At 43.9% G+C, this 14,807-nt stretch overlaps 1 protein-coding gene across 1 annotated transcript in view; it reads left to right on the top strand.

Moving 5' to 3' along the window:
- The first annotated feature begins 1,040 nt into the window (after positions 1-1,040).
- The window catches only part of Smtnl2 (smoothelin like 2), a 38,625-nt gene continuing 24,858 nt past the window's right edge, over positions 1,041-14,807 (top strand). Inside the window, exon 1 of the mRNA XM_027922677.2 lies at positions 1,041-1,077. The gene's annotated coding sequence lies outside the window, so the exon portion shown is untranslated. The remainder of the gene's footprint in view (positions 1,078-14,807) is intronic.

Genomic DNA, 14,807 nt, shown 5'->3' with positions numbered 1-14,807 from the left:
TGAGATATCTGGACGCCCTGGCACACGCCTGTAATCCCAGCGGCTCGGGAGGCTGAGACAGGAGGATTGTGAGTTCAAAGCCAGCCTCAGCAAAAGTGAGGCGCTAAGCAACTCAGTGAGACCCTGTCTCTAAATAAAATACAAAATAGAGCTGGGGGATGTGGCTCAGTGGTCGAGTGCCCCTGAGTTCAATCTCTGCTACTCATCCCCTGCCCCCCCAATTTACTGAGGTATAATTGACATAAAGTAAAAGTCATCAGTTTTCTTACTTATGGCCAGCCACAAACTCCATAATCAAGACAACAATTCCAACATCTAGAGAGTTTCCCGTGACCCTTTGCCTTACCTGTTAACTCCAGTCCATGGTATTATTTCTATCTCTATGTCTGCCTTTACTAAAGGAATCATGTTTTGAGGATTTACATATTATAAATGGAAGCTTACAGTATGTGCTTGTTCTTATCTGCTTCTTAGCATAAAGTCTTAGAGAAGCAACCGCATTGTTGCATGTCTCAGTATTTTTTCCTTTTTATTGCTGAGTCATGTCCATTGTATCTATGTACCACAATTTATTCTCCCATTGTCAGAGATGGGATTGTTTCCAATATTTTGGACTATTATGAATATCGAAGTTTATAAACATTTGTGTACCAGTCTTTGTGGACATATATTTTCATTCTTCTTGCATAAATATCTAAGAGTAAGACTGCAAGATCATATGGTAAGTGTATGGTTAATTCAACAAGAAACTATCAAACTACTTTCCAAAATAGCTGCAACATTTTGCATTCCCACTAGCAATTTGTGAATGTTGCAGTTGTATTGAATTCTTGGAAATATTTTAATATTGTCAATTTTTAGGGTTTTAGCCTGTCTGTGTATATACTGGTATTTCATTTTTTTTGTTTGTATTCCTTCCAGTACTAAGGATTGAATCCAGGGTTGCTCTACGCCTGACTCACATCTCCAGCCCTTTTTATTTTTTATTTTCAGACTGGGTCTTGCTGTGTTTTCCAATATGGCTTCAAATTTGTGATCCTCTTCCTGCTTCAGGTTCATGAGTAGCTGGAATGTCAGGTGGGTACCGCCATGCCCAACAACACACACATTTAGCTTCTTATGATAAAATATAATATTAGCTGTATCTTTATTCTGGATGTGCTTTGTTTGGTAGAGAAAATTCATTTCTGTTTCAAGTTTTTATAAGAGTTTTTTCTAAAATCAAGCATGGATATTACATTTTGTCAAAAGCTTTTGCATCTATTGAGATAATCCTACAGTTCTTATTTGCATGTTAATTTGGATTATATTGATTAATTTTCAAATGTTAAAATAATGTTGCATTCCTGGGATAAACTCCTTATGGTCATGATGTATTATTTTGTTATTTATTATTTGATTTGATTTGCTAAAATTCTATCAAAGGATTTTGTATTTATGTACATAAAGAATATTGTTCTGTACTGTTGTCATAATGTTCTTATCTGGTTCTGAAATTAGGATCATGCTGAACTCATAGAATGAGTCGGGAAGTATTTCTTCTTTTGTAAGTCTCTGGAAGAGGTTGTGTATGATTTTTATTATTTTTTTCCTTAAATGTTTAGTAGAATTTATCAGTGAAATAATTTGTCTTGGAGTCTTGAGAACTGTTACCTATTCTTTTTGAATGAACTTTGGTAGTTTGTGTTGCTTGTGGAATGTGTGCATTTCATCTAAGTTAAGCTTATTGCATAAAGTTGTACATAATATTTCCTTATTATAATTTTGATGTATGTATTATCTGTAGATAATACATTTTTCATCCCTGCTAAGTTGTGTCTTCTTTCTCTTTTTGTCCTGATCTATTTGCTATAGGTTTGTTTTGTTTTGTTTGGTACTGGGGACTGAACCCAGGGGCACGTTACATCCTCAACTTTTTTTTTTTTTAAAGAGAGAGAGAGAGAATTTTTAATATTTATTTTTTAGTTTTCGATGGACACAACATCTTTATTTGTATGTGGTGCTGAGGATCGAACCCCGCGTGGCGCGCATGCCAGTCGAGCACGCTACCACTTGAGCCACATCCCCAACCTTTTTATTTTTTATTTTGAGACAGGATCTGGCTGTGTTGCCAGGGGCCCCTCTTACCTGCTGAAGCTGAACTAGAATTTGAGATCCTTCTGCCTCTGACTCCTGAGTCAGTAGGATTATAGGCCTGTGCCACCACACCCAGCTTATAGTTTTTTTCTTTTTATAGAACATTTCTTTACTAATTACACCATCTCTGTCATTTTTGGATCTGTTTCTAGTAATTGTTTTTCTCCTAGTAATGGATAAAAAATTTCTCCTTCTCTGCATATCTCGTAATTTTTTAGTGGATGCTGGACAATGTAAATTTTATGTTGTTGAGTGCTGTGTTTCGTTGTACTCCCTTAAAGAGTGTTGGATTTTGTTCTGGTATGCCATTAAGTACTTGTAAATCACTTTGATCCTTTCAGGGCTTCCTTTGAAGCTTTGTTATGGTAAGAAGACTTTATTCTGGGACTAATTAGCCCTACTAGTAATGTATGACCCCTCTGAGGATTCTGCCTAATGTTAGATGTATTACAATATCTTTCCATTTTGGTCTTTCCATTTAGTCCTGTGTGATCTTCAGATATTATCTGACCTACTACTTTCTGCTGTTCCCCCCCACCCCCACCAGCTTTGGGTGTTTTCTTCTCACACATGAGAATATCAGTTTTTAGCCCAGCATAGTTCAGAATACTCCTCTGAAGACATGATGTGATTTTTTTTTTTTTGAGATTCATTTTTTTTTCTCAGTACTTTGTCTTGAAAATTTCTTTAAGACTTCCAACTCCGCTCTTTGCCCCTTCGACTTGGTGAGACTATTGGTCTCTGTTTAGGATCCTCCTCCTTGAACTGTGACCCCAAAACTTACCCCAGGCTGTGAACTAGGGCATTCACATTATTTATTTCTCTTCCCTCAGGGATCAGAGTTCTGTGCTACCTGTTGTTTAATGTCTGAAAATATGTTTCGTGTATTTGTCCAGACTTCTAATCGCTTACTGTAAGAAGGGGCAATTCCTGAGACAGTTAATCCTTCATAGACAGAAGGACAAGTCACCCTTATTAAATGTTTGAAGCATGAGTCAGAGACCATTCTAATATGTTCTCTAAATTACTGAGGCAACCTATTCCATCTTCAGTCATGGAACAATCAGTAACTTTCTGACTGCATACTGAGCTTCCTGGGTGGTCCTATGAAAGCCACTTTCCAGAGACCTGAGGTAAGGGACAGTCACTCCCCTACTTCTTCCCCATTACTGGTGGGAGTTGGTGGTGGGAATCACTATATTGGTTTCTACAAAGAAATCCTGCCTCTAGTAAAAACAAACAAACAATCAAAACAAACAAACAAAAAAACTCTCTTAGCCTCTACACCCTCTCTTGTGATCTAGAAAGGGGTGGTCAGCTAAGAGTCACAAAACAGGTTCTCAGTCACCTTCTTTGCCAGCCTTGCTTTGATGATCTTCCTTCCCTCTGGAGTGTGGGAGTCATTCATACCTATTGTCTTGGGATTTTAGTCAACACCAAGACAATTTCCATTCTCATATTGTATTACACTTGTTTAAACCACTGCAGGCAGATTTCTGCTGCATCTCTTGACTCCTAAATCAAATCCATTGAGGAAAAATAGCTCCTGGAATGCATAGGTAGTTTTGACCAAAATAAGGTAATGGGTTGGAACTGGGGTAGGGCAGTGGCAGAGTCTATGAGATGGGGTAGAGGTGGACATGGTAGGTATAGGGGTGGGTAGAGGGCCCTTGGAGGGGCTGTTGGGGATCAAGGGAAACTGATGGGGATTTAGGGAGACTAGGGAGAATGGAAATGATTAGGAAGGGTAGGGGAGCTTGGAGGCGGTGGGGGTCATGGAAGGAATGGGGTGAATAAGAGGATGAGTGAGCTCAGGAGGATGGGAGAACCAGGACAACGGAGGTGACTTGGGACAGAGAAAACATAAGGAGAGATGGCAAAAAAGAGCAACTAAGGGGAACTGAAGAACACTAGAGAAGATGGGGTGGGATTGGAAGCAATGGGTAGATGTGTCTTGGGTGGAGAGGAATTTAAAACTTGTATTTATTTATTTATTTAATGAGCACTATACACAGTGGCTGGGTTCATCCCAACAAAATCATACATGATGCATGGAATCCAACCTGCTATATTTCAGTCCCTGTTCCCCCCACACTCCTCCCTCTTCTGACACCTGCCTCCACTCCACTGATCCTCCCCTTGCTTGTCCGTTTTTCCACCCTTGATGGGTGCTTTCCACAGACTCACATGAAGGTGAAATTCACTGTGTGATATTTGCTCGTGAACATAACGCAATTTTGTTCAATTCTTTCCACATTTCCTCCCCCTTTCCTGTCCCTCCTCCCTGTGTCTCTATCTCCTTCTACTGCTCTGATTCCCCCCATCTTTATAACATCTGAATCCCCACCCCACATTCTTGCCCTTATTTTGCTATAGCTTCCACATATGAGAGAAAGCATTTAACCCTTGATTTTCTGAGTCTGATTTATTTCACTTAACATGATCTTCTCCAGTTCCATCCATTTACCAAAAATTCCATTATTTCATTCTCTTTTATGATGGAGTAAAACTCCATTGTGTATTATCGCCATCTATCCTAGCTGGCGACCTATTGGTGGGCTCACCAAATCTGACTATTCCAACAACTCCAGAAAACGACAAAGAAAGCACGCAACCGCACAGAAGTACCTTTTCAGTAATCTGGAGATGGCTCTGCGACCTTAAGCGTCCTTGGAAAGAGAGAGAGCCCCCGGAATTCTTTATTCTTATATAAGGAACACACAAGGGGTAGGTTCCATGGAACATTCTATCCCAAAAAGCGCAAAGGGGTTGGATTACGAGGGAACAGGTGAGTGTAGCTCAACCTGGAGCTGATCTGGGACAATGCCCAAGTCCCTAGGAAATGTAGTAATTGGTCAGAGCCCCAAGGCATCAGGACTTGAAGGCCTCTGCATCCATGGCAGCTCCCAACAGTGTATATATGCCACATTTTCTAAATTCATTCATCTATGATGGGCATCTGGGCTGATTCCGCATTTGGCTATTGTGAATTGTGCTGCTATAAAATTGAGATGGCTGTACCACTATAGGAAGGTTTTTGAGTTCTTTTTGTATTCTGGGTAATAATCCCCTGTCATGGGAGCAGCTGGCTGGCAAAGATCTCCCATTCTGCAGGCTTTCTTCATGTTCTTAATCATTTCTTTTGTTGTGTAGAAGCTTTTCAATTTGATGCCATCCTACCTATTGATTCTTGGTTCTATTTCTTGAGCTTTAGGGGTCTTGTTAAGGAAGTTGGTGCCTGCACCAATAAACTGGAGGGTTGACTCTGAGTTTTCTTCTAGCCATTGCAAAGTTTCTGGTGTGTTTCCTAAGTCTTTGATCCAGTTTGATTTGACTTTTGTGCGTGGTGAGAGATGGGGATCTAATTTCATTCTTCCACATATGGAGAGCCAGTTTTCCAAGCACCATTTTAAAAGTTAATTTTTATTAAAGTATACCTAAGATTAAAAATTACTGGGGCTGGGGCTGTAGTTCAGTGGCAGAGTGCTTGCCTAGCACATGTGAGGCACTGGGTTTGATCCTCAGCACCACATAAACATAAACAAATAGGCATTCTGTCCATCTACAACTACATTTTTTTTAAAAAAAAATACCATTGTAAGCATTTTAAATGTACAGCTTGGCAGCATTAAGTTCACTCACATTTGTATTGTTCATCTCCAGAACATTTTCTTTCCACAAACAGAAACTCTGCACCCATTAAAAAAGAGTTCCTTTTTCCTCTTAAGCCCTGGCCACCTCTATTCTGTTTTCTATGTTGCATAGAGAAAAGTTGAAGCCATGATGTCCCTGTCCCTAATGGAGGAGGTATGAGGGATTAGAAGGGATTTAGGGAAGGGGTGATGGGGGAGGAGGGGAAGTCTTGCTGGGAGGGTGGGTGGAGCTAGGAGTGTCTGGGAGTAAGGGGAGGAATGAGGAGGAAAGAGAGTGGGGAGATCTGGCTGGGATGAGAAGGGTTTGGGGCACTGGTTAATGTTGGGTTGGGTGGGAAGTGGGTGGCACAGGACTGACCACCTCAAAAAGTCATAAGCTCTGTAATACAGAATCCCCTGACCTTGTTTCCATGACCTCCTGCTGCAGTAGGTCCCTTGATCTGATCTGGCTGTGTGGGTTAGAGCAGCGGTGGACCTTCCTGGCTGCCAGCGTGGGCCCTCTCTGACTGCGGTCAGCACACTCTCATCCCACTTGAGATGGGATAGCTGGATCATATGGTGATTCCATTCCTTCTCACTGGGTCTAGGGGTACCTCAGGCAGCATTAAATATTGTCTATGTTTTAATACAATCTGGCCAGCTGAAGGTCTCAATGTAATGACCCATCTGAGATGCAGGAAAATGATCTGTTCACCATCCCAGGTGAAGACCTAGATGACGAGTCTCTAATCAGGCAGGAACAGAGGGGCCAGGACACGGGAGGGCTCTGGAGGGATTGTGGAAAACGGGAGGAAGTTTGTGGTCCCAGGGAGTGGGGATATGAGGAATGAATATTTGGGGTTGCTGGGTGAAACAGAACTGGGAATGGTTTGGGGGTTCGGATTGATCAGGAGGGACTGAATCTGGGAGAAAGCTAGATGGATGAGGAGAGCTGAAGTTCCAAATGCGATGGAGTGAGAGAGGAGCGAGGAGGAGACTGGGTATAATGGAAGGAAGAGGTGACTGGGGGAGACTTGAAGAGATGGGGAAGGCTGGGAGGTGCTTGGAAGGATGTTAGGGTCTGACGTGGACCTGGAGGTATAGGTGATGACACACAGAGGTTGTGATGAGATGGAAGGCTCTGGAAAGAGAAGGAGATGATGGAAGAACACTGGAAGCTAGAAGAAAAATTAAAAAAAAAAAAAAAAAAAAAGAAAAAAGAAAAGAAAGAAGAAAGTTTACCTGATGAGTATTGATGAAAAGCTGAGAAAGGAACAGGAGAATGAAGGGTGGACAATATGAGTGTGTGTTACTAAGGTGTCCACTGTGGACATTTGGGCTCAATGTCACTGGAGACCTTCTAAAGCAAGTATAGAAGACTTCTTAGCATCGTCCGGATGAAGAACTAGTGAGAGAAACATTTATCCTTCAGCTTCTGTCCCCCATTTTTGAGGGTTGCCTCTGGGAGCATTAACTCCATAAATTCTGGAGCAGAAAATGAAACTTAACTTAAGGCGGGAGCCTGTTGTGAGCTCTCCAGGAACTTTGGCTGCAACGTTGGTTGAAATCAGAAGCGTAGCCAAGACAATGTGAGTCAGGACACCAGCATCCAACCCTCAATGCCCTTGACTGCCCTCCATTCTCTGCCCTCCCAACACCCACATTCTGCAGTTTTAATACCAGCAACTCAACATAACATCAATGTTCACAGTGAGTTGGTATTTTGTTTCACCAATATGTTTAACCACTTTTATTTGATCATTATTATTTTTTTCTTCTTTCTTCCTCTGCCTCTCTCTCTCTCTCTTTCTCTCTCCTTCTTCTTTTATGGTGCTGGTGATTGCACCCAAGGCCTATGTATCATTATTGCTCATTGTAATTCAAATTGCTTCTTCCTAGGTTCATATATTTTTTTTCATTTAAGTGATGTCCGGAATATATTTAATTTGCCGCTACTCTTGAAGGGTGGTGTAGCTATGTATACAACTCTAGGTTCAAGTTTATTTTCTTTTCTCTTTGCAAATATTGTTTTATTTTCTTCTGGCTTTCAGTGTTGTCAAAAAGTACTCTGATGTCAGATTCTTGCTCCTTGTTTTTAGATAATCTACTTTTTCTCTGGCACTAGGATATTTATTTTTCTTAATCCTTGATGTTCTTACATTTTACTAAAGTGTGAAAATAAGAATGGATTCTTTTTTGTTTATTTGTTCATCATGTTTAGTATGTGATAAGATTTCCCCCAAACGAATGATTTATTTATTTTGCTTCTGGAAAGTCCTCAGTCATTATTTCTACCTCTCTATTCTAGAGAGATAAATTCCTATTCTTTGTTATTTTTTAAAAATTTGTTCTAATTTGTTATACATGACAGCAGAATGTATTTTGACACATCATGCATTAATAGAGTATAATTTCTCATTCATCTGGTTGTACATGATATAGAGTTACACAGGTTCTGTTCTTCTTGTATCCCTCCCCACCCCCATATTTTCCATCTCTTGACATTTCAGTGCTGAGTTCTTGGCAATTTCCTCAATTCAAATTTCCAGTTCATTTTTCTCCTTCCAACTATAAATATTTAGTCTGTCTTTTGAGGTTTCATTTTTTTCCTGTAATTTTAATTCCTCAGATTTCTAATGGAAGTTTTCTCATTTGTCCTGTTCTTATTTTATTACTTCCTTGTCTTGGTTCACAGTTGCCATCCCATTTTTATTTCTTTAAGGCCTTTAAAGATAATTTAATGTGTTTTTTTTAAGTTGCCCTAAAACTCAGTTTCTCAGTTCTGTCTACTGAGTTTGTTTGCTTGCATGCTGTTGATCTTCTTCAATACTCTATGATTCCTGGTTTTGAGGTTATCTGGAAACTTGATAGGACTCAAGGCCATCTGCTAGTGGCCTTAGCTTGGCCTGTATTGGGTCAGGCTCCAGACAAGGGTTTTCTCAGAAGTGTCTACTGTGTTCACCACCTTGTATGAATGACATATTTCTGGGATAGTTCCTGTGACGTTGGTGGCTTGGCTTGAGGGCACAACCACAGGCTTGTGGTTTGGTTTTTGCCATTACTTTGGAGGGTAGATATAGCTGCTCTGGTTTATGTTCACCAACTGGCAGCACAATTCCCAATGCCAGCCATGCTCAGATACCAGCCCTGCTAAGCATATATACCACAGTCTACACCCTTCAAATTTAGCCCTGCTCTCTGCCCAGCCCTACAGACTCCCTTCTCTCCCTTGAGGGCTCCTGTCTCTCCCTTGAGGGCTCCTGTCTCTCCCTTGAGGGCTCCTGTCTCCTTTCTTTTTAAGAAGTTTCCACTTCTTGTCTCCAAGCCTGTCCTTCTCTTATTTATTTACTTATGCAGTACTGGGGATTGAACCCAAGGGTGCTCTACCACTGATTCATACCTCCAGTCCTTTTTAATTTTATTTTGAGACTGGTTCTCACTAAGTTACTAGGCTGGCCTTGAACTTGTGATCCTCCTGTTTCAGTTTCCTGAGTAGCTGGGATTACAGATGTGTGCCAATTGCACACTCTCTTGTGATTGATCACATTTGTGTGATTATTAATTTTAAAAAAATCTCATATGTGAAGCATAAGGAGATGGTTTCAATCATTTTAACTTGAAGTAATGTGACTTCTCTGCATGTGACTTTGTTCCACAGGCAGATCTGTAGAAATACACACCCCTCACAGCTGGATGATCTCCCTCAGCTGCTCACATCAGGCTTGTTTTGGATCTGTTGGGATTAGGGTCCAGTTCAGCCTGGGGCAACAGAATCAATCTCTTGTTTTATTGGTTTCTTTCTTTCTTTCTTTCTTTTTTTTTTATTGACCCCCAGTGGATGCCTGAAACCACAGACAGTATTGAATTCTATATATACTTCCCCCCCATACATACATGCCTATGCTAAAGTTTTTTTTCATATATATATATATTAGTTGTTGATAGAAGTTTATTTTATTTATTTATATGCGGTGTTGAGAACCAAACCCAGTGCTTCACATGTCAGGCAAGTGTGCTACCGCTGAGCCCCAGCCCCAGCCTTATGCTAAAGTTTAATTTGTAAATTAGTCAGCTTTTTGTAGTGGTGACCAAAATACCTGACGAGAACAACTTAGACCACAGTTGGCTCCCAGTTTCAGAGGTCTCATCAGTGCTTGGCCAATTCCATTGCTTAGGCCTGAGATGAGGCAGAACATCATGGCAGAAGGCTGGAGTGGAGGAACGCTGTTCAGCTCATGGCAGCCAGGAAGCAGGGAGTGGGGTGGTTGAGAGAGAGACCTGTACTAGGAACAGATATGGTCTCCCCATAACCTACTTCATCCAGCCATGCCCTCCCTGCCTCCACTTACCACCCAGTAGTCCGTTCAAACTAATAATCCATCAAGTGGATTAATCCATCAAGTGGATTAAGCCACTGATGATGTCACAGCCCTCATGATCCAATCACTCCTTAAAAGTGATTGCTGTACTGGGGATTACGCTTTCAACACACACGCTCTTGGGGGATATTCCAGATCTAAGTCATAATGCACAGTGAGAGATTAACAGCAATAACTATTTTAACATACTATTATAAACTTATGGGAATGTGCTCCTCCCCTCTGCAAATATCTTATACTGTACCTACTTCTTGTTGACTGTGGGTGACTGAAACCTCAGAAAGCACAACTGTGGATAGGGAGGGGGGCTACTGTACATAAACCCACATGTGCCAGACATACTGGCCTTTGTTTGCAAGGGACTTACAAAGGTGAACTAATTCAGTCCTCATGATGATTCTGTGGAGCTGCTACTATTTTCATGTTCCCTATTTTACAGATAAAAAGACTGATGTGTGGAGTGGTGAGCTGTGGCTGGGACTCGAGTCCTGAGCTCAGCACTGCTACTCTATGTTGTGTGTGTGTGTCTGTGTGCACATGCACATGCACTACCTTGCACATGGGAGTTGGGGCGTGAAATCAAAATCTGACTGTGGTGTGACTTTCCACAGCTAGGAGTGAAATGGGAAGAAGGAGAGAGAGTGGCAAACCCAAGACCTGGCTCAGTAGCACCAGCTTTTTGCCCCAGAAGAGCTCTGCCTGCATCCTCCCTGCCTGGCTCTGACACAGGGCCGAACATTCAAAGGATATCTGTCTGCAGTAGGGCCGGCCCCAGGTTCTCTCTTTCCCATTCTCTTCCACTACCATCCCAACATCAGGGTCCAGGCTACTGAGGAGGAAGGGGTATGGGAGTGCATTCCTTGAAGAAAGGGCTCATTATATACAATGGAATATTACTCATCCATAAAGAAAAATTAAATTATGGCATTTGTCAGTAAATGGATGAAACTGGAGACTATCATGCTAAGTGAAATAAGCCAATTCCAAAAAACCAAAGGCCCGAATGTTCTCTCTGATATGTAGCTGCTAACACACAAAAGCGGGGTGGAGGGAAGAATAGCAATTCATTGGATTAGACAAAGCGGAATGAAGGGAAGGGAATGGAGATGGGAATAGGAAAGACAATAGAGTGAATTGGACATAACTTTCCTATGTTCATATGTGAATACATGACCAGTGTAACTCCATATCATGTATAACCACAAAAATGGGAAGTTATAATTCATGTATGTATAATACATCAAAATACACACTCTACTGTCATGTATATCTGAAAAGAACAAATTAAAAATATGCACAAGATTTTGGAGTCTTGGTACAAAAAAATGAAATGTGAAATATGTCCTTAATAGGGCTGGGGTTGTAGCTCAGTGGGTAGAGTGCTTGCCTTGCATGTGGAAGGTACTGGGTTCGATCCCCAGCACCACATAAAAGTAAAATAAAGGTATTATGTCCATCTACAACTAAAAACATATTAAAAAAAGAAATATATCCTTAATAATTTTATATTAACTATATTATGTTGAAATGTCTAATTTTAAAAATTTTTTTGTTTTGTAGTCGTAGATGGACAGCATGTCTTTATTTTGTTTATTTTTATGTGGTGCTGAGGATCGAACCCAGTGCCTCACACATGCAAGGTAAGCCCTCTGCCACTGAGCTACAGCCCCAGCTGGAAGTGTCTAATATTTTACATACTTTTGTTAAATAAAATATACAATCAAATTAATTTAAAAAAAACAAAAGAAGGAAGGGCTCAGATGACACTGTTATTCTTCAAGTCTAGAGAGACACAGAGATTGAGAAATAGAGAGGAGGAGATAGAAGGAACCAGAGGAGAACCAAAAAATACAGAGAAATATAGAGATATGGGGAGCTGAGACAGGAAGGAGCAAAGACAGAAAGAACAGAGATTGGGAGGCAGAAGGAGGTACCCAAGAGTGTCTGAGAGTGAAGCTGCTGGGAGATGGGTGAGTCCAAGATGACACAGAAGCATGACAGTGCAAGGAGCCCTGGCCCTGGAGTCTTGGGGGCTTGGTATCCTCAGGGACTCTGGTGCAGGATGGCCTTGGTCTGAGGACTCCTGCCACTCAATGATGTGGCCCTTCATCCAGGGGTGGGGGTGGGGCTGGGGTAGGTGCATACATGGTCCAGCCCTCCCTCCCCTTGGCCCTGGACTACCGGTGTCCCTAGCACAGGGGACAGGTGCCCAGCCTCTCCCTGTAGAGGGCCAGCTGGCCCCACCCCCCAGAGCCAGTGTCAGGTTCCGGGCTGTTCCCTGGGGGAACTTTGATCTGGAAAGAATGAGAGTGACCGATCTGGCTGCTGCCCAGGGCCCGGCAGTGTCACTGAGACCTGGCCTGGGTTGCCCCTGCTGCCTTCCCGCCCTCCAGGTCGCCAAGCAGTTACCCAGGGTCAGGAGGCACTGAAGGGGGTCGAGCCTGCTCACCTGCCCTCCCCATTCTTGCAGATGCCCATTCGCTCTGCACTCACCCATTCGCTCACTTGTTCCTTCCTTCCTTCTGGACTCTTTCCCCTCATTCATTCACCAACAAGCACTGGCTGATGGGGATGGGGAGGCTGAGTGATGGGGACAGAGGGACGAGAGAGACAGGGTCCTGCCCTTTAGGGAGCCCCCAGCCTGAGGGGAGGGGCAGCCACACAGCCACACCCTAAGGAGAGACAGCGGCTGGAGAGAAACACAAGGTCTATCCTGGAGGAGGGAGGCAGGAAGGACAGGAGGCCTGAGGGGGTCAGCAGAGGTGTGGACCGGCCGCAGGCCTCATCATCGGGGAGGCTTCTTGGAGGAGGTGACATTGAAGCTGGGCTCTGAAGATCTGAGGAGTGAGCAGGAATTTGTCAGTCTGGCAAGTAGAAGATGTGCCTCGGGCAAGGGGATCTGGTCAGGAAGGGTCTTGAATGGCCTTCTAAGGTATTGTCCTGTTGGCAGCAGAAGCCCTGGGTCAGGAGGAGGAGAACTAGCTGGGATAGTGTTGTAAGAGCAAGATGCCTTTGGGGCTCATAGAGGAGACATGGCCGCCTGGTGACTCCTTCAGGCCTTCCCAAGGAGCGGGCAGTGACCCCTGAATTCTTCCCTACAGGCTCCTAGTCCTGGTTAGTCTTCAGAATGCTCTGGAGGAAGTTTAGCTTGTCTCTGGGCTGTAAAAGGGTCCACAGGGCCCCTGGCCCAAGCCTCAGCCCAGCCCCCTGCCTTGGCCTGTCCTCCCCACCCCCACTGCCCACTCTGACTGATGCGGCCTTTTGCTGGACTGAAAGCAGACACTGCCTGTCCCGTGGGGCCCCTGGGGAAGGCCTAGTGAGCTGTAGCTCTGGAGTTCTGGCTCCTCTTGTCCTGGAGGCCACTGAGCAAGGCCCTATAAATAATCCCTCCCCCGGCCCCCTCTCTAGAAGGGGGAGGGGAGGTAGGCCCAGGCAGGGCTGGAGGGAGCAGGCCTTTTGGTGGGATATTGAGGAGGGGGTGGTAAGAGGCAGAGAAGGGAGGAAGAGCCCAGAGTTTGAGGCCCAGTTCTGCCCTCAAAAGATGGCTTGCCCCTTGGGTCTGTGGTCCTTGGGCTGGGCAGAAAAGGTATGCATTCAGGGAGTGTGTTATCAGAACAGTGCCAATCCTCCTGCCTCCCATCTCTAGAGGCAGGTTTCTAGAGGCCCAAGCATCTGGATATGAACTGTGGGGCCCTCAGGCTGGGTCTTCCCTGTTCTAGAGACCCCTTCCCAATATCCAGAAGCCTGGGATAGACTGAGGCAGGGTGCCTGCTCCGCCCCTGCTTGCCTGAAGCCTCAGACAAGTGCTTGCTCCTTCTGCACAGCAATCTCCCCTCCTGGCTCCATAGTTCTCAGGATGAGGGTGGGGAGCTGGGCTGGATCAGTGTAGAGGCCTCCGGAGTACAGGGGGCCAGGGCTTAGGGGCTGAGACCCAAGGGGGAGGATCCTGGAAATGGAAAATGTGAGCCCAATGGCCTTATCTGCACTGGAAGCAGATGTCCCCACCCCTCACCCTCCACAGCCCCTCTTCTGGGAGGAGGGCCACAGGCTTCCATGCAGGAATGGGTGGGCAGCCTGGGCCTCAGCGGAGGCCTGTGGGAAGTTCCTCTCCCACTGGGGTCAAGAGAGTCTAATGTCTGTCCAAGAGGGCAAGAAGCTCTGCTCTCTAATATCTCCTCCCCAAACCAGGGTCACTTGTAGAATTTTATATGCAAGAATCTCTACAGAGCAGGCCCTAGAACACACCAGAACTGTGCCTTCTAGAGACACTTCTAGATCTGGCTGGAGTCAGTCCGAAACGGGTCATGTAATATGTATGTCCAAATCCACACACGATGATATACATGCAAACATTAAGGTATATAGATCTATTGTATACATGACATGTACAAGCATGTGTATAGTACCGGCTGCATAGGACACACCTGATGTCTACACTGACACAGGTACTGCAGGCTGTAAATATAAACACACATCCACCACCAAGCAAACACATTAAAAATCCCTCCTGCAAACATGGCTACTTACAATTGTGCACACGCTCCCCATATCACGTGTATGTGCAGGCATGGGTGCAGATAGTAGACTCTTAACTCCCACCTGTTTTCTCTACCCGGACACATACATGCATGTGCAAGCATGATGCGTGCACAGGCACATT

The sequence above is a fragment of the Marmota flaviventris genome, chromosome 17 (assembly GCF_047511675.1).
Source record: "Marmota flaviventris isolate mMarFla1 chromosome 17, mMarFla1.hap1, whole genome shotgun sequence".
NCBI lineage: Eukaryota > Metazoa > Chordata > Mammalia > Rodentia > Sciuridae > Marmota > Marmota flaviventris.
This window is presented reverse-complemented; position numbering and strand designations above follow the sequence as displayed.